The sequence below is a fragment of the Strigops habroptila genome, chromosome 9 (genome assembly GCF_004027225.2).
Source record: "Strigops habroptila isolate Jane chromosome 9, bStrHab1.2.pri, whole genome shotgun sequence".
NCBI lineage: Eukaryota > Metazoa > Chordata > Aves > Psittaciformes > Psittacidae > Strigops > Strigops habroptila.
Window position 1 is genome coordinate 36,034,271 of NC_044285.2, and position 22,389 is coordinate 36,056,659.

General features: G+C 37.5%; 1 protein-coding gene and 1 long non-coding RNA gene across 10 annotated transcripts in view; one reads left to right on the forward strand and one right to left on the reverse strand.

Annotated features, from left to right (window-relative positions):
• Positions 1–22,389, reverse strand: part of TENM1 (teneurin transmembrane protein 1) — a 1,007,752-nt gene that overhangs the window by 782,729 nt on the left and 202,634 nt on the right. The window lies entirely within an intron of this gene.
• Positions 1,254–18,611, forward strand: LOC115612661. Its single transcript, XR_003993107.1, has 3 exons — positions 1,254–1,265; positions 2,938–2,942; positions 18,524–18,611. It is a non-coding gene; the product is annotated as an uncharacterized LOC115612661 (long non-coding RNA).

Consider the following 22,389-nt stretch of genomic DNA (forward strand, 5'->3'; position numbering starts at 1 on the left):
TCTTCAAGCCTTTGCACATATTTAATTAAAAGTTCGTTTGATTTTTTATTACTTAAATGAGTCGTTAACAGAACAACTCATGCTAAAAAAAAAAAATAGACATCCAAGTCCTTGACCATTTTTCCTAACTGCTTTTCAAGTCCACAGGAAGTGTAGCAATAACCCTACCCCCTCTTTCATACACAGCCTCAGCTCTTGAAAATCAAAAAAAAGAAAAAAAAAAAAAAAAGGAACTGGGGAGAGGGGGGGAGAAAGGAAAGAAAAATAAAGCCTTGTAATCACCTCAGATAAGAAAGACTGTGGGTGGGCTCTTACAGCATTAGACATTCTGTGAGGTTCAAATCCTAAAGTAAGTTAAAAGAGCTTTAAAAATATAAATACAATGATTGCTAAATGCAGAGCATTTTTCTTCTGTTTTCTGTTGAGTGTTCAACTGAGAGTCATTAAATTCAAGGAACTTGATTAGACTGAGGAGACCATGATTTGTAGCTTCAAACCCTGGTGGGCCACTGATTCAGAGCCTCAAGAAGACTGCAGAGTAACAAAGGCATATACATACATATTTTTTTTTTTTCCCTCTATCTACCTAAGGTGAAAAGTGATTAGTTCTGGAACCATTCATTAAGCCTTCGCATTGTGTGCTTTAACTACTGCCTGTCCCTGGAGAGGTGAACTGCAAACTGGCAATCCTGCAATAGATTTCTGGATCAGAAGGGTCCATATGTCTCCTTAAAACATTTCCAGCACAGATCATCAATTTAGAATTCACATGGAAGGCTAAATCCCACAAATACAGTCTGTCTCAATGAGAGCAGAGAGATCTACAGCATTACAAACATTATGTGTTTTACTGTAGAGAAAATAAAAATCCACGCTTTTGTGATAGGTAGAGCACTAAATTAGCAGTACTCTGGCAACTACTAATGTTGTTTATTGTAATAATGAGTTACATATAATTAGGAAATGAAATTAATTTTTACACCAAGACTACTATGAGTGTGCACATTGCTGCCCAAGCAGATATGAAAATCGATAGCCACATATTAAGAAGCAGGACTGAAGGCCCACTTCACACATAAAAAGAAATCTTTTCCTGGAAGGATCTGGGATCTGCCAGTCACTATCTTTGGCCACTGAAAAGAATTAAGAACAAAGGCAGTAAGTTGTGCTTTGGAAGAATTTCCCCACATGCTTCACTGATACTCTGCTATTATTAGTCTGAAATGCTCTCCACTGTTATTATTTGTGTTAAATAAAACACAGTGGTAAACACTTCATTCTCCTCACAAATTCTGTTTCTGTCAGCTCAACCATTATTGTTTTCTTCTTGGCAGTTTCAGCAAATAGCCTCCTAAAATGCTATCTGCAACTTAATTAAAATACACATGATTAATGTCATGTTTATATGGAAAATCTTTGGCAAAATAAGTAGCCTCTAGCTTTTGAAACAATCGCAATTAAGTCTGTCAATATGTACTAGTCGCTGAAATACATGAAGAAAACAAGACTAAGTAAAGCAATTTGACCTGCTTCAACCACGTCCACACAAAATGGCATTTCACAGAACGTTTGATCTAGAAAACTACCCATGGATCAATTGTCAGTTGTGCAACGTAATGTATAACGGAAGGCGCTAGATAATTTAAAGCTAATTTTCGTTAAACAAGATGAGTGAAATCCTGTCTCAGTTTGTATACATGGGAACTTTACCACTAATTTAAATAAAACCATAATTTTTTGGTAGCATAGAAGCAGTAATTCTAATTGAACTACAGTATAAGCAATGGCTGCTCAGAAATATCTAGACAGATGAAAGCATCCCAAATTTCAAGGCTAATCTTTTGAAAGCTCTGTTGGTGTTGCAGGCTCCCTTGCTTGCAAGACTGCTATACTTCCATCAGGAGTAAGCTCAGCATTTTCCCTAGATGCCAAACATCACCACAGTTCTTCCATGACCTTCTGTGCCTGAATCACCATAAGGGGCTGTGAAAACTTCTATTGAATAAACCTGTGATTTCAGTAAGATTACATCTTCATGATTACACTACATATTATACAGATCTCCCCCCGCTGCCCCCCAAGAGTGAATTTTCCACTTAACCAATTAATCACTTTTCATGTTTGGCCATGAAAAACAAACAAACAAACAAACACCAGGGATCTTTTTTCTTTTAGCTTGAAAATACCTCTGAAATATTATCCAATAGGAAATTCCTCTAATATAAGTATCCATTATCCACACACACACAAACAAATAAAAGCATTAGCCTATCAACATGAACAGGCCAACCAGTGCCTTTGGGAACTGTGCATCTCACACCATTTCTGCCATTTGTAATATTAGCCTTCTCTTCTATCCTCTGGCAAGACTAGATGAGAAGATATATCAAGGTTTGACTCACTCAGTGTTAGAATGAATGAGGTTAGGAATGAAAAAGTCCTCAGAATTTACTTCCCAATGCCCTACAAAGTGGGGTCATGTAAGAGGGCCAGGTGCACACAGGCACACATGATGGGAAATGGCCAGAAATAGGAAGAGTCGAGGTGGTAGCTAATGGCACTATTTTTTTAAAGGTCCCAGTATCAGCCCCTGTAGCACAGATGAGGTTTACCAGGCACATCTGAAGCAGAGGCTGCTGTGAAAGCGGGAAGTTGCAGAACTGCCCCGTAACTCATGAAACATAAGTACAATGGCAAGGTAAGAGGTGCAGTGTGAGACAGATGTGCAGCAATCCTGCTGAACGTGTGTACATGGCACAACTATGAAAAGGAAGATTTTCTTCATCCTCTGTGTGTGAATGCCAACATCTAGCTTCATGCTTTTGAACTTCACAAAATAGTAAATATTATTAAAAGTGTAATTATTATGCAATTAAGACTAAATAAAATGTTAAACCACTGGCAGAAAGGCATTTAAATAGAATGTTTTAGAAGCAGATCCAGTACTTCAGTTTTTTATAAAAGGTGTTTGAAACCTGGCATTTACTATTAAGCTTTTGTTATTTTGAATTCCCATACTGATCTGGGAGAAAACAAACACCAAAGCATCTACTATTCTCTGGGATGAAAATCCCAACAGTTAGTTGGCTCCTTTTTTTATATATATATATATATATTCATAATAACTGTAATGGGGAGAAATCTAGGTTACCTACTAAAATTTTACTTGATTTAATATTTGTATCTCACTGTTGCTCATGTATCTACCAACACAGGATGGAAAAGAGACCTATCACCCAGAGTGACCAATTACTCACCACCAGCCCTTTACTGGGACCTAAAAAACCCACTTATATTTAAGACAATTCTCAATTCTGGAGCAAAATAGTAATTGTAAAAATTATTTGTACCCTGAAATAAAAACCTTATTGCTATGCAACATGTTTGAAATTAATGCAAGATCAGAAGCAGACAACTGCATCCAGCCTCACTAAATAGCCACATTAGCAGGATGTTTTCAATAAAGATAATTAAAACTGTGAGCATTTAAACGGTGATAAAAATAAGATGCAGAATTTTATATCCAGTGAAATTACTTGTGATTCCATTAGCACTCGTTTCAAATATTTCCCAACTCAAGCCCTGCCTGCACTATAATTTCTGTCAGTGCTATCTGTGATACACACCTGTGGCAACCGCAGGTCCTAGTTTTCCTGACAGAGATACAGCCAGATGCAAAATGATAATGACGCTCCAGGTGCCTTCTATAACAATAGACATGCAGAAGTTTTGAGCAACTATGAATGCAATAAAATGTGAGAAAATTTAGGATAGTCATAATCTCTCTGCAGTAACAAATAACATGAGTTGGGATTACCTGATTTAGGAATGTTCAGGGATAAGCAAAACATCCGCAAAACCCTGCCTTAGGAAACAAACCCAAAGAAGCTCAAATTACATGTTTTGACTCAATGTTTTCTTCAAGAACAAACTCTTGAATAATACAATGACATAACTTCTACTGGTTTCAACAGAGCCACAATTTCATCTCGGGACCATTCAGTTCACCACGGTCTAACACCTAATAAATGCATATGGCTGTTCAGAGGCATGAGCAATGTAAAATGAACCTTCCAGAAAGCAAAAATGTGGACTAAGACATTATTTACATCACAAAATGTAATTCAATTATGTTTTAAATACACTGATTTAATAAATGTTCAAGCATGACTGATATGATATAATGACCTATATTTGCAAATATGGGATAGGATTATGGGATTAGAAAAAGCAGATACTCCAGATGACTCTAAAAGGATAGAATCAGTGCTGTTAAGTTCACAGTTGTAGTACTGTTCAATGCTCTTTGATAATATGAACAAGACAGCAGATAATTTTATAATGAAAAATGAGGTGATTTCTGCAAAAGAAGGGTGATCACAGCTTCTAAAATTTGCTGGTTTATGTCCTTTAATTATGCTTCATCTTTGTACTCAGACGTGGGAACAAGAATCTCTTGGTAATGTAGAAACAAATGAACTTGCAAGGTATGTGGGTGGGAGAAACATGAATTTGGATAATAGAAAAAAATAAAGATAGATTAAATAAATAACGACAGAAAATTAAACTTATATTAACTGCAGATGATTAAGCTTATCAGTGTAAATCTTAAAATGTTACCAGAGAACAATTTCAAGCAGCAAGCAGACAAAGAACCAGTGTCATGCTTTCCAACTTCTAGTGGCTCAGCGTAGGCCAATACTTTTAAAGTAACAGTAAATTAATTATAAAAATTTCCATAAATTTGAGCACTGTGAAAGGTAAGAGTTCAATTCGCAAAATCCATCTTGCTAGAGCCTACTTTTCACTAACAAAATGTTGGATCAACGTTTCATTGCAAATAACTAATGCATATTTATATATGAGAAAGTGCAAACAAAAGCCTCCCTCTCTATCCTCTGTTAGGAATTCCTTTTAACTATAAGAGTCATTAAAAACACAACTCCCAAATTACTGAAATTGCCTAGGTAAATAAAGTCATCATAAATCAGAGCAAAATGAGATATTCAAGCTCACACTAAAATTATTATCCAAGACCAATTCCAACAAGCTGCCTCTGATTACTGTAGTACCCACTTAGGATGAGTCTAGGTAAAATCACAACTGCTCAGAATTAAAAGCTCCTTTGCCAGCAACCTGCAAAAGCCAGTGTTGACCAAAGTGCTGCATTCCCCAAACACAAGTTCAGTAGAAACTTCAAGAGAATCCTTAAAAACTGACTTCAGAGCTCTCTTTTCTTTCTGTCAGAAGTTACAGATGTCCAATAGTAAAACACAAGTTACAACTTTAACGCTTCATTTTTACTGGTAAGAAAAAGTAGAAGAGCTTTCAGGAGAAATCAGGTATTTCACTGCTTTATTAAATGCTCTCTTCAAAGACACCTTCACAGGAAAGCAAATTCCAAACTGTTTCCATGCCTTGAAAAACCTATATTAAACATTTTTCACTCTGCCAGAAGAGCAATGCAGATAATATATATCTTAAAGAGTATCTCAATGGCCAGACATTCACATTTGCTGAAATATATACTTGTCTATGGGAGCAAAATATCCTGGTTTTCACATTCTGAAAATGTTTACATCTCCTCCCAATAATGAATTAGTGCAACAAACGCGTCTTACAGAATAAAATATAATCTTAATATTTCCAAGAAGGAAGACAGGAAAATTATAGGCATTATAATATTTCAGACCAAGAAACAATTTGACTGAAGTGACATTTGAGCCATGAAGACTGCTTCATCTCTCTGAGCTATCAGTCTACTTCTGTTTTTGTGCTAAACTTCTAAGCTATCAATAGTCATAAAGCCCACCCTAACACAAAGCGATGAAATTGCATTAAGAAACATTTCAGAAGTGCTAGTCTCACAGTCCATTGAAAACAAAAATTAAGTAGAAAGATTTTATAATGCTACGTACCTACAGCCCAAATGTAGGCACATAAATTAGTCTACTCACACACACACATAAAGTAGTATCTGCTTCAGTGACACCATAACAATGAAAGCAAAAAATGCCCAGTATAAAAAAACCCAACCCATTGCAGTAAAGAGTCTACTGAATGCAGTAAACCCATCAAACAAAAGAATGCCCCCAGACCTCTCCAAACACACAGAGGTCAGGCTTAATATGCCTGTATGGGTTCTCAGGGTCACTCAGCAAGCCATGTGCTGTACAAAGCCCAATGAGACAATCTCCCTGTTCACTCAATTATGCTCATCACTCAGAAGGAACAAGCTGTGTTTTATTTGATATGACAATGTTTCTTCACTGAGCAGTTAAGCAGTCTTTTGAATGAATATTTGGATCATGCTTCAACCTAAATCCACCAGTAATTTTTTTACACTTTAAGGTTCAAAAAGAATTAAATTATAAGCTTTCAAGTACCCTTGAATAACCTCAATTTCTTCTTCAACTCAAATTTATCAGTCTGCTTTGGGTTCTTCACAAGATACTTAATCCGAAGAAGAGCAATGAAGTTGGGGAAGGGTCTAGAGAACAAATCTTAAAAGGAATGGCTGAGGGAACTGGGGTTGTTTAGTCTGGAGCAAAGGAGGCTCAGGGGAGACCTTACTGTCTATGGCTACTTTAAAGGAGGCTGTAGCGGGGTGGGAGTTAGTCTTTTCTCTCAAGTAACAAGTGACAGGACAAGAGGAAATGGCCTCAAGTCAAGGGGAATTTAGATTGGATATTAGAAAAAAAATTTTTCCCCAGAAGGGTAGTCAGGCTTTGGAACATGCTGCCGAGGGAAGTGGTGAAGTCACCATTCCTGGAGGTATTTAAAAATGTAGATGTGGCACTTAGGGACATGGTTTAGTGGTGGACTTGGCAGTGCTGGGTTAACTGTTGGACTTGCTGATCTTAAAGGTCTTTTCCAACCTAAATGATTCTGTGATTCTATGTACTATATAAATGATACCTTTTATAATTCAGGATAGGCATAACTAAATCTGGATTGTTTTTCTATTTAACTCTCTGATGTGACTGACCTTTAGATTAAATTTACTGGAATAGATTTCCCATCGATATTAAATGACACAAAAAAAAAATCTACCTCAACTTCAGACTTAGATTTCCTTGGGCTCTTGATTATTTCTGTGTTCCAATAATTTACTCAGTCTTTTAATATAAAGATACCCAAACCAGTATCATGGCCAGCCTACCAATTTCAAAACTTAGTGAATTTGAATTACTTTAAACGTAACAGTACTCTGATACAGAGACAACAAACCTCATTCATTTCTCATTATTAGTTCAAATAATTTCCTGCCTGTTTTATATGCAAATTATTGAGTGTGTATTCCAATCCTGAAGAAGGTTCCTTTCCTCGTTACCAGAGGTAAACAAGTAGATGTGTGAGCAGCAGAACTAATGAAGCCTGGTTTCCAAATCTCCATGGGAAGTTTCTGACGTTTAATAAAAGGAACGCTAATTAGGTTTGGGGTTAATAAGTTTGGATATTAATAAGGTCTTTCTTCCCTGCCAAGGAACCTGCATTCAGAACTAAAACACTGATACTTCTAAGCCTCTGTCATATATAAAAAGATCGGCCAAAGAACCAAATACATACCGTACGATTGAAAAGCCCTATTTTTGAGGAAGCAGTGATAAAAATAATAAATCTTATTTCCTTTCACAGAAGGGGAAGAAAAAAGAATCTCATCAACTGCATAAATAATATTGAAGAAAAAAAAGTTATTAAATTATAAAATGGTTAGGGTTGGAAAGGACCTTAACGATCGTCTAGTTCTAACTTCCCTGCTTATTTGCTATATATTCTCCAGCAAAACATCCACAGTGCTTGTCATGTATTTAGTCTTCACAAATAAGCACGCACACAGTGTGATGGAGAATAGTGTGATCCTGCTTCAGAAGGAAGTCCTAACAATGCAACCAGTATTCCGTCAGATTTTTCATCCCACAGAAGTCAGCAGAGTGTATGGAAAGAAAGGATGCCAACAAAATGCTCATGACTACATGTAGAGAAATCAGTACAGCTGAAATCACTGCTTATAAACATGCTAGAGAAGCATTCACATGGCCTGTCACTAACAGGAGGACAATACTGGTGGAAGGACCAGCTGTGTATGTCTGAATCACTGGTCAAATCTGAACACCCTGCCAGTAATACTTGTAGGCTAGTTTCTCTAGTACCTGAGAAACTTCCAGCCACTCTGTCATTTTAACATGTATTTAGGATGTAAAACACACATTAATTGAAATCCAAAACTTTACAGAAGTCAGGAGACTGAATTTTGCAAACAACATGGCATAAAAAGTATATGAAAAACGCACATAAATAAAAATTTTATACTGAATTTCTCTAAGAACATCCATTGGTTCATTTTGTTTCACAGAAATTAAAAGTTCAGCAGCTCAAACTTGTGATATGTTTATCCTGATCATTTTACTGGGGGGGGGGGGGACGGGGACCCATCAAAAAAACTTAAAGACAACCTCAGCTCTTTGGGTCAGGAAAAACTTTGGGTAGGGAAAAGAAGAATGTAGCTCATTCAGCATCTAATCAGTATCCCCAAACTGACACCCTAATTCCTCAATAAAACCAAACAAATAGAGAGTGCTGCAAACTAATCTCAACAACACCCTTGACTCGGTATCAACATATTAAAGTGCTATTTTAGAAATTATTTATACCGTCTTTTAAAAGAATAGGATACACCTTATACAAAAATAACTCTGCTTTGTATTTTCTCTACCTGGCAATAATCCCAGGACACAGAATTGTTCAAAAAAATCCCTGGAAGCTAAATAGCTATGTTTGAATTATCATTGTGTTTTGATTTTGGTTAAGCAAATGAATTTCATAAAACCTTAAACCAATTGATTTTCTCCCTTTAGAAATCGGTCAAAAGAATGCATTTTTATGGTGGACCTTAGGCAGTGAATGATGATTAGAGACTCGAGCAAGCATCAAAACATTCACAGCACCACAAGCTATTTTCTTCTTGCTTCTGATTCCTAGACAGTTATTACTTTTGACAAAGAATTACAGACAAATATTCCTCTAGGTTGTTGAAAGTAAGGCGACATTCATTATTAATAGAATTTTTTACCTTAGAAAGAATGTTGTGTCAGAAAGTACCATTTGGGGAGCTTGGGAGGAGAAGAGAGACAGGAAGACTGCTGGACTTTATGTATGTTGTACCACAGGTTTTAAAGATCAGGCAGGGTTTTTTTTTTTAATTCATTATTTATTTCACCTTTTTTAACTTCTGTAGTGACTGCTGATGACCTCCAAAGGTTTTCATTGTACAAATAATCTACAGAAATTTTTTGCTGAAAAACTTGCTCTGTTGCAGGCACACCAGCTTGTACCTTCACCATGGAATACATATGTATATGCACACCATTATTTTTTTAAATTATTTTTTAGCATGCTGTTGATCAGAAATAATACAACTGAAATTTTTTAGATTGTGCCAAACTATTTAATTATATTTTTTATCTTAAATTCTAATCTGTCTGAAAACAATAAGAACTTAAGGATATACACACGTTTCAAGCATTTTGTAATATACTTTTTTTCCCCCTACTAATCTTACCAAAGGTTAACTGACTGCTAGATGGACTAGGCCAAATACCTGTTTCCCAAAACGGCATTAAATTTAGTTGATTCACTTAAACTAAGCAACAGTGATTTTGATAGAGGAGTCATGAGCCAAACTATGTAATCTGAGAAAACACCATGTATTTTTGCAAGAATAAATTGTAGCCTGATTTATACATAATACCTTGAGATTTGACCGTGAATTCTATTCACAATGAGTGTAGCTGTTGGATCATTTAAGTGACTGATACTGAAAAATGGAACCAACTGCACTTGGGATGAATGTCTTAGTCTCATTCTAAATAGGTTAATGGACCTGTTCTTTCAAAATCAGTTAACAACTCTGTTGAAAAATCATACTCTAAATTCCCACTGTTTTTTTCCAGCTGGTGCTGGTAAACAGTTTAGGAAAACAGTTTTACTTTCTTTAAGTGGGTGTTTCCAGGTATAGAAAACCCCATTAAAATAAAATGTTTTACATTCCTTACAGCCCTTACAAGGGCTTGGCTTCTTGGTTTTTCTTTTTTTTTTAATCTGGAGAAATTTCACCTTCATAACATAACAGGCACCTTCACATCACATTCCTGTTAGAAATAGACTTTGATTCAATTCATGTGGTTTCAAATCAGTGTACTCTTCCATGTAAGAAAGTGTTGGGATGGGTTTTCTGGTGCTATATCCATGTCTGCTGTACGGGCTTTTCCTATGTTCAGTTGCACAAATCAGGAGCTCTGTACCCCATATTAAAACAGTTTATGCAAAGCAACGAGAAATAATTTCTCGGGATTTTGAAAGCTACTTGTAGAAACACAAGGCTGTCAGATGTCTCATCATAATGAATATGATTATGATTCTACCTCTTTTTTTCCATCACTTCATGACAGAAGGAAACTGAGTATCACAAGATGACCTCAATATACTGAGTCTGTCATTTACAGGTATATAGATTTATGCAATAATACCATAAAACTGAAACCCTTATTTTACCCTTGAAATGTGCTTGATCCATGTCCTGGGTTCAGCTGTAACAGTTATTTTTCTCCTTCTTAGTAGCTAGTGCAGTGCTGTGTTTCGGCTTTTGAGAACAATGCTGATAACACATCAGTGTTTTAGTTGTTAAGTAATGCTTACTCTGATCAAGGACTTTTCAGTCTCATGCTCTGCCAGTGAGGAGGGGCATGGGAAGCTGGGAAGAAGCAGAGACAGGACACCTGACCCAAACTAGCCAAAGGGGTATTCCATGCTTGTTCATATTACACTAAAGTGCAGGAACATTTAATGTGTACAGTAATACTTATGACTGAGCACCACTTTACCAAATAAATTAGCACAAAATAATGTAAAGAATACTAAAAAAACCCAAAACCCAAACAAAAAAAACTTATATTTCCTCAATCTTTTCCTTGCAGGGAGGGGGAATAAGGATGGAAGGTCATTATAGATATATGGTCAAAAAATACAGTCGAAACCAGATTTTTAGATTGAAGTGATACTTTTTTATTAGACCAGCAGGTTTGGAAAAAGAAGGCAAAATTTCTGGCACACAAGTTCTTTTTCAGATCTAAAACAAAAGGAGAAAATTGCAAAGCAAACTGTAATTAAGACATTAAGATCAATTGCTTGGGATTCATTAGATATGCATGAGATTCTTCAGGACATGTGGAAGGTGTACCTGGGGAGTCAGAGACTCAGCAAGAGGAGAGGTGAGAGGTGGCTACCTTCCAGGGTAAAGAGCTACATGTAATTTATAACTATTGGAACACTGTAACATTAATGGGGAGGGGGGGATGGGGAGAGGAACAGGATTTGCAGGTTATATCAGACCAGAAAAACAGTAACTCCAGTGAGTCCATAGTTTTGGGTATTTACTAAGTTATGAATTCGAGTTTCCAGACTTATCTTTCAAAGTATTTTGTAGGTCATTCTTTAATTAAGTCAGAGCAGTTGCTTCCAACTTTAATTTTGCTTTGAAGTTTGCTTCTGTTTCAGACTTAAAGAACTACTTATGTGCCTGAGAGCTTACCTGTTTTTTTCCAACTACACTTAGTCTAATTAAAGATGTTACCCCTACCTGTAAATCTTCTCTTAATTAGCAACTTCATGGATTTGCTGATGGCAAGTGCAAGAGTGGATCACTCCACTGCTAGCAAACCAATGGAGAATTAAACTAAGCATGCTGAAATGTCATTTCCTCATTAAAAAATGCACTGACACCTTTTCCTCTCTAACAAGACTATAGCTGCAAAAGGCAGCCCTCCAAGAATGTAATGTTCTTATTAAGGTCTAAGAGAACACCTATCTCATACTGTAGTGGTTGCTGAACAACAAAACTGTAGCTAAAAGTCTCTTAAGTTTCTCTGATATGCAGGTGTCACAAAGGAAAAGATGAAATAGAAGAACTGACACCTGGAAGGAGTTAAATCAAAGATGAACTAATTGAAGAATAATACGCTGTTAGTGAAATGGAATAGGACATAAAATAGTAATGTTGTTGGAAGAGGCAAAGGGAGAGTAAATGTTGAGTTGATTGGCATACTGTTAAAGAGAGTAAGTCTCCATGGTCTGTGCATATTCCCTACAGAAGTTATATAGGAATGCCAATCAAAGAAAACATTTTCAATCTCCTGGGATTTAAAAATTTCCATTGAAGTATCTACCTGCTCTCTCATTTAAAGTCAAACCCAGCAGACTCAAAGGGCAAGCTAAGCAGATGGGATATTGTGACTGATGCAAGAAATAACTGAATTGTTTGTTGATGCACTGTACGTACAATGAGGTTTAAAGATTTATACAGAATGTAAAGTGATGGCAAGGCCATTGAGCTTACCTGAGAAATTCTGCCATGCAAGAGAACCTCCACCTTCCTCCCAAGGGAAAAGGGAAAGCAAATAAATCTGACATATTAGGGAACAGCAATTTCATAATTGCATTTTAAATATCCTACAGAACCTCTCAAACTTTCAGTGCTAACATACCACTCTTGTTTTTACTACAAAGCAGGAAGAGAAACATACGGCAGGCTCAAAACTGTTATGAAATTGCGAAATAACAGTGATACGAAACCTTATGAATTTTTGAAATAGCTGTACAGAAGTCACAAAGTATCAAAGCTTTAGCTACTACTTTTTGCAGTGAAAAAAACCCCACCTGTTAAGCTGTCAAACAATAAAAAGATAAATAAGTATATGTTCAAGGGCAGAGAGTGCAGGCAGGCAGACAAAACACACTAAACTAAAACCCTTCTGCAAAATAAGCAAAATAGGTTTACACAATGAAGGGCATTACAGAGAAGAGCAATAAAGCAGCTCACATTTCAGTAATGACCATCTCTTACAGCATGGTCTACTCAATCCATTTGAATCTTTGCACACTGTAACAAGCACACAGGCCTCTTTCCCCCTCTTTCTAGAGCATGACTGACATATACTCTGGAATTCAACAACTACTCATTGTAGTAATTTGGAAAAGTTATCACACACCCAATCTCAGGAGTCAGGGGCTCTGAGGACTTACCAAAAAAAGCCCATGACCCTTTTTGCACAGTGGAGAACAACTTCCCTTGGCCACAGAGAGTGTGCTGAAGGATGGCTTCTGAACACATCTATCAGTATTGCTGCGTCTCCTTCTACCCAATATGCTGGGGTTTTTTATTTATCTAAAACATGATTATTAGACATTCTGTGTACTAGTTCTTTATATTTTCAGATATTTTTAATCTCTTTGCTGTCTCCAATATAGAAAAAAACATTGTCCTTGCTGCCATTTCTTCTGCTAGTCCTTCTTCAATGAAACTTGTAAAAACCACTCCATTAACATGCAAGATACAGGGTCAACAACAGCTCATTCCAAAACAAAAACTCTGGATCCCACTATGCTATCCTTTCTCCAACATTCAGATTCAGACATTACACTCTGGATGCATAATTTCTTTCCATATTTATTGGGGTCCTGTAGGTTAATTTTCACTTAACAATAAACACATTCTAGTAAGCTTCTGAAATGGTTGAAGAGATTTGTCTTGCAGACACCAATGATTCCAGAATAAGAGCCAGTAGTGTTGACCTAGTGTGTGACATTATTCTGAAAAAAGAGCAGGAAAAATAATATAGTATGATTGCAGTTCTTACTTGTCAGATATTTATCATATTAAACAAATTAAACATCTTTGCCAGGTTAAAAAAATGAACAAAAGTATAGCTACCTTCTCCATTCTAGCTTTCTATTAAAAATAACAACAAAACAAAAATGATGAAACTAAAGACACGATATAAAATACTAAGAAGGCGATTGGATGAAAGCAGTGCAAATGATAAAAAGTGCCTTAAGCAAATGATAAAAATGTGACTTAGTCTAATCTCTGGAGCTTCTCTGCCATGTTTATTTCCTCCTTTAAGAATAATTATTTACCACTTTATTTTCAGCTCTGCGGCCCCCAACATAACAAGGATGTGGACCTGCTGGAGCATGTCTAGAGGAGGCCACAAAGATGATCAGAGGGCTGGAGCATCTCTCCTATGAAGACAGGCTGAGTGAGCAGGACTTGTTCAGCCTGGAGAAGAGAAGGCTCTGGGAAGACCTTAGAGCAGCTTCCAGTGCCTAAAGGGGCTGACAAGAAAGCTGGAGAGGGGCTTTTGACAAGGTCCTGTAGGAACAAGACAAGGAGGAATGGCTTTACACTGAAAGAGCGGAGATTTAGATTAGGTATTAGGAAGAAATTCTTCCCTGTGAGGGTGGTGAAGCGCTGGCACAGGTTGCCCAGAGAAGATGTGGCTGCTCCATGCCTGGCAGTGTTGAAGGCCAGGCTGGATGGGGCTTTGAGCAACCTGGTCTAGTGGAAGATGTCCCCGCCCATGGCAGGGGGTTGGAACTAGATGATTGTAAGATCCTTTCCAACCCAAACCATTCTGTGATTCTATGATTCTATATTACAGGTCAAGTACAGTTTCAAAAGAAGGCAAGTACAATTCAGCAAAAAGATTCCTTTGATAAAATTCCCCAAACTGAAATATAAATACAGTGTTACAGAAACCACCTTAAGATGGTATGCAGCAGAAACTTCATTTCCCGGTCTGTTTGCTGCAGACACTGACAGGAGCAATAAAAAGGATTCTGACTCTATGATGAGCACTGACAAAAACATGGCATAAGTTCCAGCTGCTGCTTTGCTACGCACCAAGGTGAAGGGGGCCAGATGAAAAGTTCCCAACCTGCGTACACAAGAAGCCAAAGCCAGATTAGCTAGTGATCTGTGTGTTTCTGGACAAGAAGCTGGAGGCCAGCTGGGCCTATGAAAGACTTACGTATAGGCAAAGTGGATCCCACTCTCTGTTTTCTTTGATCAGTGACTCAAGCGCTTTACATCTGGTACCAATACTCATTTGTGGTCCCTTTCTCTCCCCCCATGGTCTAGATTTTAAATTATTTTCCCACCTTCCTTGCTTGCATATGCACGTTTTCACAAGCCCTTTGATCTGACTTGCATCTTAGACAATTTTTTCCTAGTCTGCATGTCGATTATTTCTTTCTGGAGGAATCAGAGTTAAACTCAAGCTATGAAGTGACCTTCCTTGCCTGTTTTACATAGTTAACTTTTACTAGAATTTCTAGAACATATCAAATAACAACTGACAGATAAAAAATAATTTCTCACAGGATTCTCTCAGGCACATCTGTCTTGTGTTTTATTTTAGTCGGTGTTGCTCCTTACCTTCCTAATGCAGAAGCTTCTGTTCCTTACTCACAAGGGTCTCTAGTGCATGCTTTTAACAGATGTCTTCCCATAACTGTCATCTTCATGAAGCCCCAGTGAGATGATAATCATCCCCACAGTTTGCAGTTTGCTCTAAAAATTTTTTCTTACTTAAAACTTCTGCTTTGCCTCACAAAAATCAAACCCTTTCTAACAACAGAGCCCTTTTGTCAAGCATGTTCTCCCGATTTCAACTTTCATCCCTGTAATGAATTTATAAATACATCAAAAAGACCAGTGCCATTGATCCACACCTCTCTACTACAAGGTCCTTTTACTAACTATTGAAAAAGGCTAGAGACAAAAAAATAAGAAAGAAGAAAAAGGCATAGGCTTCAGTACAAAAGGTGATGTTATCTCCAGATGTTATTTTACTGATCCCAGGATTAGAATTTAAAGACCCAAATTACACTTCCTGAGGTGTAAGTAACCGCACACTGTTTACAACTCCTGTTAAGGTTGTAAAACTGAGTCCACAGGAATACCAGACTCATAGTGCTCAGACTCGTAGTGCCAAAAGGGGAAAAACAGAAAGACTCTCCCAGGAGTACGCAGGAAGAGACCATCCCATGTTGTGGTCCCTCCTCTGATGCACAACCCATTAACAATATTAGCAACAGGAACTGGTACATGAGACTCCATCATGTGTTCCTCCCAGATGACTGAATGTCCTCAAAGGGATTCAAAGAGAAGTTACTCAGGCTGGGTCTGGTATGGGTGCAGGCACAACACACCACCTCAGCAGCTTCCAGGCCAAACAGAAGGTGTCTAGTAAATTCAGGCAATACATTGTGCACTGGGCATAGCTGAATGCACACTGTTAAACTGCCATGTTGAATGCAAGTGCTGAGTACTTCATGAATAAGCTGACCTTTCTACTTCAGTGTTTCCACTGTTTCTTATTTCCAAACTCTTTCTCAAGTATCAGGTCCTCTTGTCTTTCTGTGTACCCAAGCTGCGTGACTGGTTACTTCTGGAGAACTAGGCAAGGCAGACACACTCTACCACTACTTGATGCTTTTTTTTTTTTTTTCCCAACTATCTTACTATGAAAGAGGATTCATTTTGCTGCTGGTCTTCACTAAGTCTTTACTCGTTTGATTGTTGCCTTGAAACCATCTGAAAAAAATCATACATGAGAAGATCTTCAAGGAGAACGACACTACTGAAGTATTCTTTTTTTTATCACTAGCAATATAAATGCTTAAGCACATCTTTCTCCCTTCCCATTCTCTTTATTTTCGAGTATAAATGGCAGAGACACTCATTTTCACATCTAGCCCAAGATATCAGCTGTGCTTGACTAATGACACTGAAGCTTAACAACGACAATCAGGAAAAACCAGCATATACTACATTAGCATACCTATATGCCTATATTTTAATTTCATGGAATTTTAATGATGTGTGTTTCTCACAGAAGATTCGTTGTGTAAAATTCAGTGTGTCTGGGAACAGTTTAAACATGCACACACATACACAGAGTATGAAATCACTGAGGACTCTGCACAGCAGAGGCAGCTTGCATTAATTCTGCCTGCAAAGATATGCATAAGCTATAAAATAAAAACAGCCCCACTAAAGCCAGCTGGAAAACTCACTAATGCATTTAATCACATATTCAGGTGTTTACTAGATTGGGGGCTACTTCTCTATTGGAAATTAAAATGACTCCAATGTGAAGTCACATTGAATATACTAAATACATTCACCATTTTGGGTTATTAATCCTTACTGAGGTAAAGAGAATAGCCATCATAAGATGTGATGCTGTACAAGATAGTAGAATGCATTTAGTCATTTATGTTATTGGAAAGATATTTCAGGCATATCCAGGCTAATCTTTTTGTACATAAGGTCACTTACAGCGAAAGAGGAAAGCAGTGCATGCATTTAACTGTTGGCTGTACCTTAAACCAGCATTGGAACTTCAAACAGGACTTAGCCAATTACTAACACCAGCTTTATCACCTTAATAAATTACATGACACATTAAGTATCAAAGACTCCTTCAGGCTGGACACTTCAAAGAAAGTCATTACCTTCTGACTGTTCTTACCAAATAGAGAGTCTATTTAATATTATGTGATTGTCTCATCCAGATTTCTTACAGATGTGCAACTATCAGAAAATCCACAAAGGGACTAATTGCTTGGATTCTGGTCTAAATTCTCATCCCTTGGATCAACTCCTTTAGGCCACAAAGTTAGACCATTATGAAGATAATTTCTGTAAGTTCCTGGTAAGTACATCTTGGGAGAGCTTAACATAAAAACATGTCTGCAAACTTTTTTATTATTTCTCCTGCTAAACTATACATCAGGATTGCCAAATTTAAAAACACTAGGACTAAATACTTCAAGTGACCATGGAGTACAAGTCTTATCAGCAAAGATGACATCCAAAGTTAAGGGATTTAGAAGACTAAATCCATTTTGAAAACAAGACTCTGGCTGCATCTCCGTGAATACTTACACATAGAGCTGAGTTAGCCCTGCTTCTGTTTGGGCTGTGGAAGTGCTGAATGACAAAAAGCATCTATTTTCTAGTCAGGCTCTAGCTGGGCCAGTCCAGCATCTAGCACTGCAGTTGTGCAGGAAACCAGATGAAAGGCCAGGAAGGACCTTTATACTGCTTTCTGACAAACACTACTCAAAAGGCTGATCTGTGTACAGTACAAAGTTAATCCCTATTATTTTTGATGCTCTTTTCTTTGGGTTTATTCATCTCTTTTAGAACGGTCACAAAAAGTTTTCAAAGAATCCAATGTTCTCACACTTTCAGTCATCATGGGAACTACCAGTGTAATATTTTAGTACCTTTAACCTCTGCATTATCATAGTCTTTTTTTACTAGTCCTGTCTGACAGTCTCTTCCTCTAATCAAGAGTGCACTATAGCCGTCTTTATCAAGGACAAAGTGAAGAGCCTCTGTATCTGAAGAGAAGTGCAATGCCTACAGGTGAAGTATCAAGACTCAGTTATTAGGGATTATCCCTCCTTCCGTGACAGATGATTGCCATAGACTGCCATTAATGGATTAAATTAGCTAACATACTGCATACCTGTCTTTAATTGGGTTAGCTCTTCTTAGATAGTGAACCATTGGCAATGGAGACCTTTCTTTGACTTATCCAGCAGGGAATATTTTATTTTTAAAAGTGATGAAGTGTTCAGGATGCCATTTCAGACAAGCTGACATTTGGAGATGTGCTGGGTTTGGCTGGGATAGAGTTAATTTTCTCCACAGTAGCTGGTGTGGGGTGATGATTTGGATTTATGCTGAGAACCTGCTGATAACACCGGGATGTTTTTGTTATGGCTGAGCAGTGTTTACACAAAGTCAAGGCCTTTTCTGCTCCTCACACCCCCACACCAAGGAAGCTGGGGGTGCACAAGGAGTCGTGAGGGGACACAGTGGGACAGCTGACCCCAGGGATATTCCACACCATACGACATCATGCTCAGCGTGTAAAGCTGCTGGAAGAGGGAGGAATGGTGGGACGTTGGAAGTGATGGCATTTGTACTCCCAAGTCACTGTTACACGTGTTGGAGCCCTGCTGTCCTGGGGATGGCAACACCTGCCTGACCATGGGAAGTGGTGAATGAATTCCTTGTTTGGTGTTGCTTGTGTGTGTGGCTTCTGCTTTGCCTATTAAACAGTCTTCATCTCAATGCACAGTTTTCCTCACTTTTACCCTTCTGATTCTCTCCCCCATCCCACTTGCAGAGTATAAGCAAGCAACTGTGTGGGGCTTAGTTGATGGCTGAGGTTAAACCACGACAGGAGATTTCACTCTTAAGCTTTACCATTATTTATCAAGGGACTTGTTAAAATAAGGTGTTAGATTTTCGTTTAAAGTATTTAGCTTGTCCTATCAAACGAACCCCTTGTTTCAGGATGCCTTTGTTACTGCCTTTGCCTCTTCCTGTTCCTGACATTACTGCATCTTCTCTACCAAGAGACATCAGTATTTGAAGTGATAACTGACAAGAAACCTGGCACACAGACAAAATCAATATCATTTAGAAAAAATAAATTGAGGTGGCTATCAAAGGAGCCCTGTATTTGGAGGTAGAAGGAAGTATTTCCTTCCCTCCCTCACCCAAAAAGTAAGATGTTTGTGAAAAATTTAAAAAAGTTCTTCTTTTAAATACAGGCTAAGCCAAGGAGCTAATTTTTCAATTGAGCCAAAAAAGGAAGCAAGCTGACTAAAAAAATACCAGCCATGTAGCATTTAATAAACCCAGCTCAGCCTTTGCCCTGGATTATCTATCTTGGAGCTTTATCATAACATTAGCTCATCTAGTCAGGATAGCACACCCTAGCTAAAATTCTACATCTTAGAATAATTTTTTACTCCTGGTGTCCTACAGTTCATGTTCATTTTATTACTGATAAACAATATTTCATAAAAGGTCTTGTGTATAATTCTAACTTTATTTTTAATATTCAGTCTGAAATAAGTTACATCAGACATTTTCTAATTTTTCTGGTGAAGGGTACGTACTATTTTTGTTTTGATATAGCAGCAGAAATTCCTATCCCTGATCAAGATATTCATTGCAAAAGGCTGTGCTACACCAGCCATGAGCTCCAACCAAGTTCTCCACCCTCTGCACAAGCCCTGACACAATTCTGATGCAAACACTAGCTTTTAACTAGATTTTGAAGGCAGAATCACTTCACAGAATACAGATGATATCTATGACTATGGGTCATTGAGTTCTTTGCATGTTTTGTGATACCCAAAGCAACGCACTTATTTACTGGGTTTCACAGACACCATATATATAAACCATGTCTTCCTGAACTGAATGGTTGCAAACTCACTCCCCATGGTAGTCTGTTCTTCAAAATCATGACTTCACAAACTAATTAATCTTCTTCTGTCTTCTAACCAACAGCTAATTATTTTTTCTTCACAGTGTTATGAACAAGGTTTAGCAGTTTACTTTGTTGCTTCAACTCTTCTGTTCATAGAAACTCTGTAAATAACAAACCTGTACATTTTTAAAGGTCGCTAGAAAGGCTATATGCCAACATAAACCAACAGTTTTAAAATAAAAGGTTTATTTAAAACAACAACAAAAAAAATCATACAAACAGAAAATACACAGGGATATTTAATGCCTCTAATGAATCCAAAACGGCTCTGCAAGGGAACGTCTCATTCACATCTGTTTATGTGTTAACTTCCCCTTCATCACCATGAATAAATTATCACCCTTACCAGTTCCACCCTTGGCCTCTTTGTTTGAGATGCAAAAGATTTATAGAATGGAAGACCTCGCTCTTACTTTAGCTCAATAGATTTCACTCATACTGCAGTAAAAGGAGTCATATCCTTATAGATAACTCTGACATTGTTTTCTGAGTCACAAAAATTAACCATCAGAACCCACATATTTCTGTTCAATATTTGCCTCGATGCTGAATACCATACACAAATATGAAATGTAACAATTCTGAATGTAACCACTGCTGAGTCACATGATTTGACAACTGTTTGTGTATTTTGCAGCAAAGTAGAAAATCCATCATTTGACAAACAGCAAAAAAACCTCACTTATCACTGTGGTTTTGGTAATTAAAAAAATGGACTAAAATATTTATAATATTTCTGTGAAATGTTTTGGAAGATGCATTAAAAATAGTCATTAACATTTACAAAAGATACTCATGAAAGCTCTTATAAGCAGAATTTTATTATAAAATGCACTCTGTATCACACCTTACTGAACAGCCCTGCAACTCATCACTAAAATGTTAATCTTACACACAGAATAATACCACCTACTTTCCAATCCCCTAATTACAACTGAAGAAAGTGAACTTGTAAGATGACACTGTCACTTCCAGTTCTAATTCAGGGAAACCATATAACTCTTTCCAGGAGTGGGAAGGCAGGGAGAGAATATTACTCTGGTTGAATTGGTGCAATCTCATCACGTAAAGAAAATGTGTTAAAACCAGACTCCAGTGTGGCTCAGGAGCAAGAATTATGCATACCATGGTGACTTCAGCTAGCAGCGGTGTCATTTCAGCAATCTTAAAATCAGAACTGAAAATCAGCATTATTTTAATGCAATAGAAATCTCTACAGGAATGCAATTATTATTGTTAATTCCAACAGAAGCTTGCCTTCTGTCTTGAAAGTTCACTTAGCAGTTCAACACCCAGATACATTCTGTTCTGGCACAGTCCACCAGCAGCAATGCTTAGCCGTCTCAGGGTTCAAAAGCAGCATGGCCTAGCAAGCTCAGAGGGACTCAGGGCCTATTTGAAGTATGCTAAAATTAAACACAGGTTCAGTTTTCTCAAAGTAGTTTCAAGATCCCTAATTTGCTGGGCTTGAAATAAACAATCATTTAACTACAGTCTTTATTATTATTATTTCATTACCTCTCAAAAGATTTGTATTTCTGTGCCAGCCACTTTCAGGAGTCTTTTAGCATTTCAGAATTCATATTTCGCACTGAAATGATAGGCAAGTCTAACCTTGCCTAATAGGTATCTTTAGAAGAATCATGAAAGATCTCTAAGTAGTCATTAACCACAACCACATACTCTCATAGAAAATTGTCCCATTTAAAGACTCGCACCTCACAGCCACTTGAACACAGGCAATTTTGCTCACAGGAATAAACCCACAGGACAAAGGGTGATATATATGAAAGCGATGTTAATGTCTGTTCAAGGGTTCACAGAATCTTCCCCTGCTCAGTACTTGAACATATTTCTGGCTGTGCCTGGCATCCCAGTCTAAAACCAAGCAGCCCACAGACTGTAACTACTGAGCTGTTTCATGGACATTTAGCAGATCTGAAGAACTGGACTTACATATCTGAATAAACCAAGCTATAGTAAGTTTGAATGCCTCTCTATAATAATCTCAGGTCCATATGCAGAGTGTCAGTCACTGGATCCATAGGGAGTACGAATGCAACGTGCAGTTGCTGTCCACTTCCATGCAGTGTGCCCAATACTTCTGACATACAAGCATTGTACAAATTCAGCCATGTAAAGTGTATATCCAGCAGCTTGTGTCTGGGAAGAGTTAAAAATGACT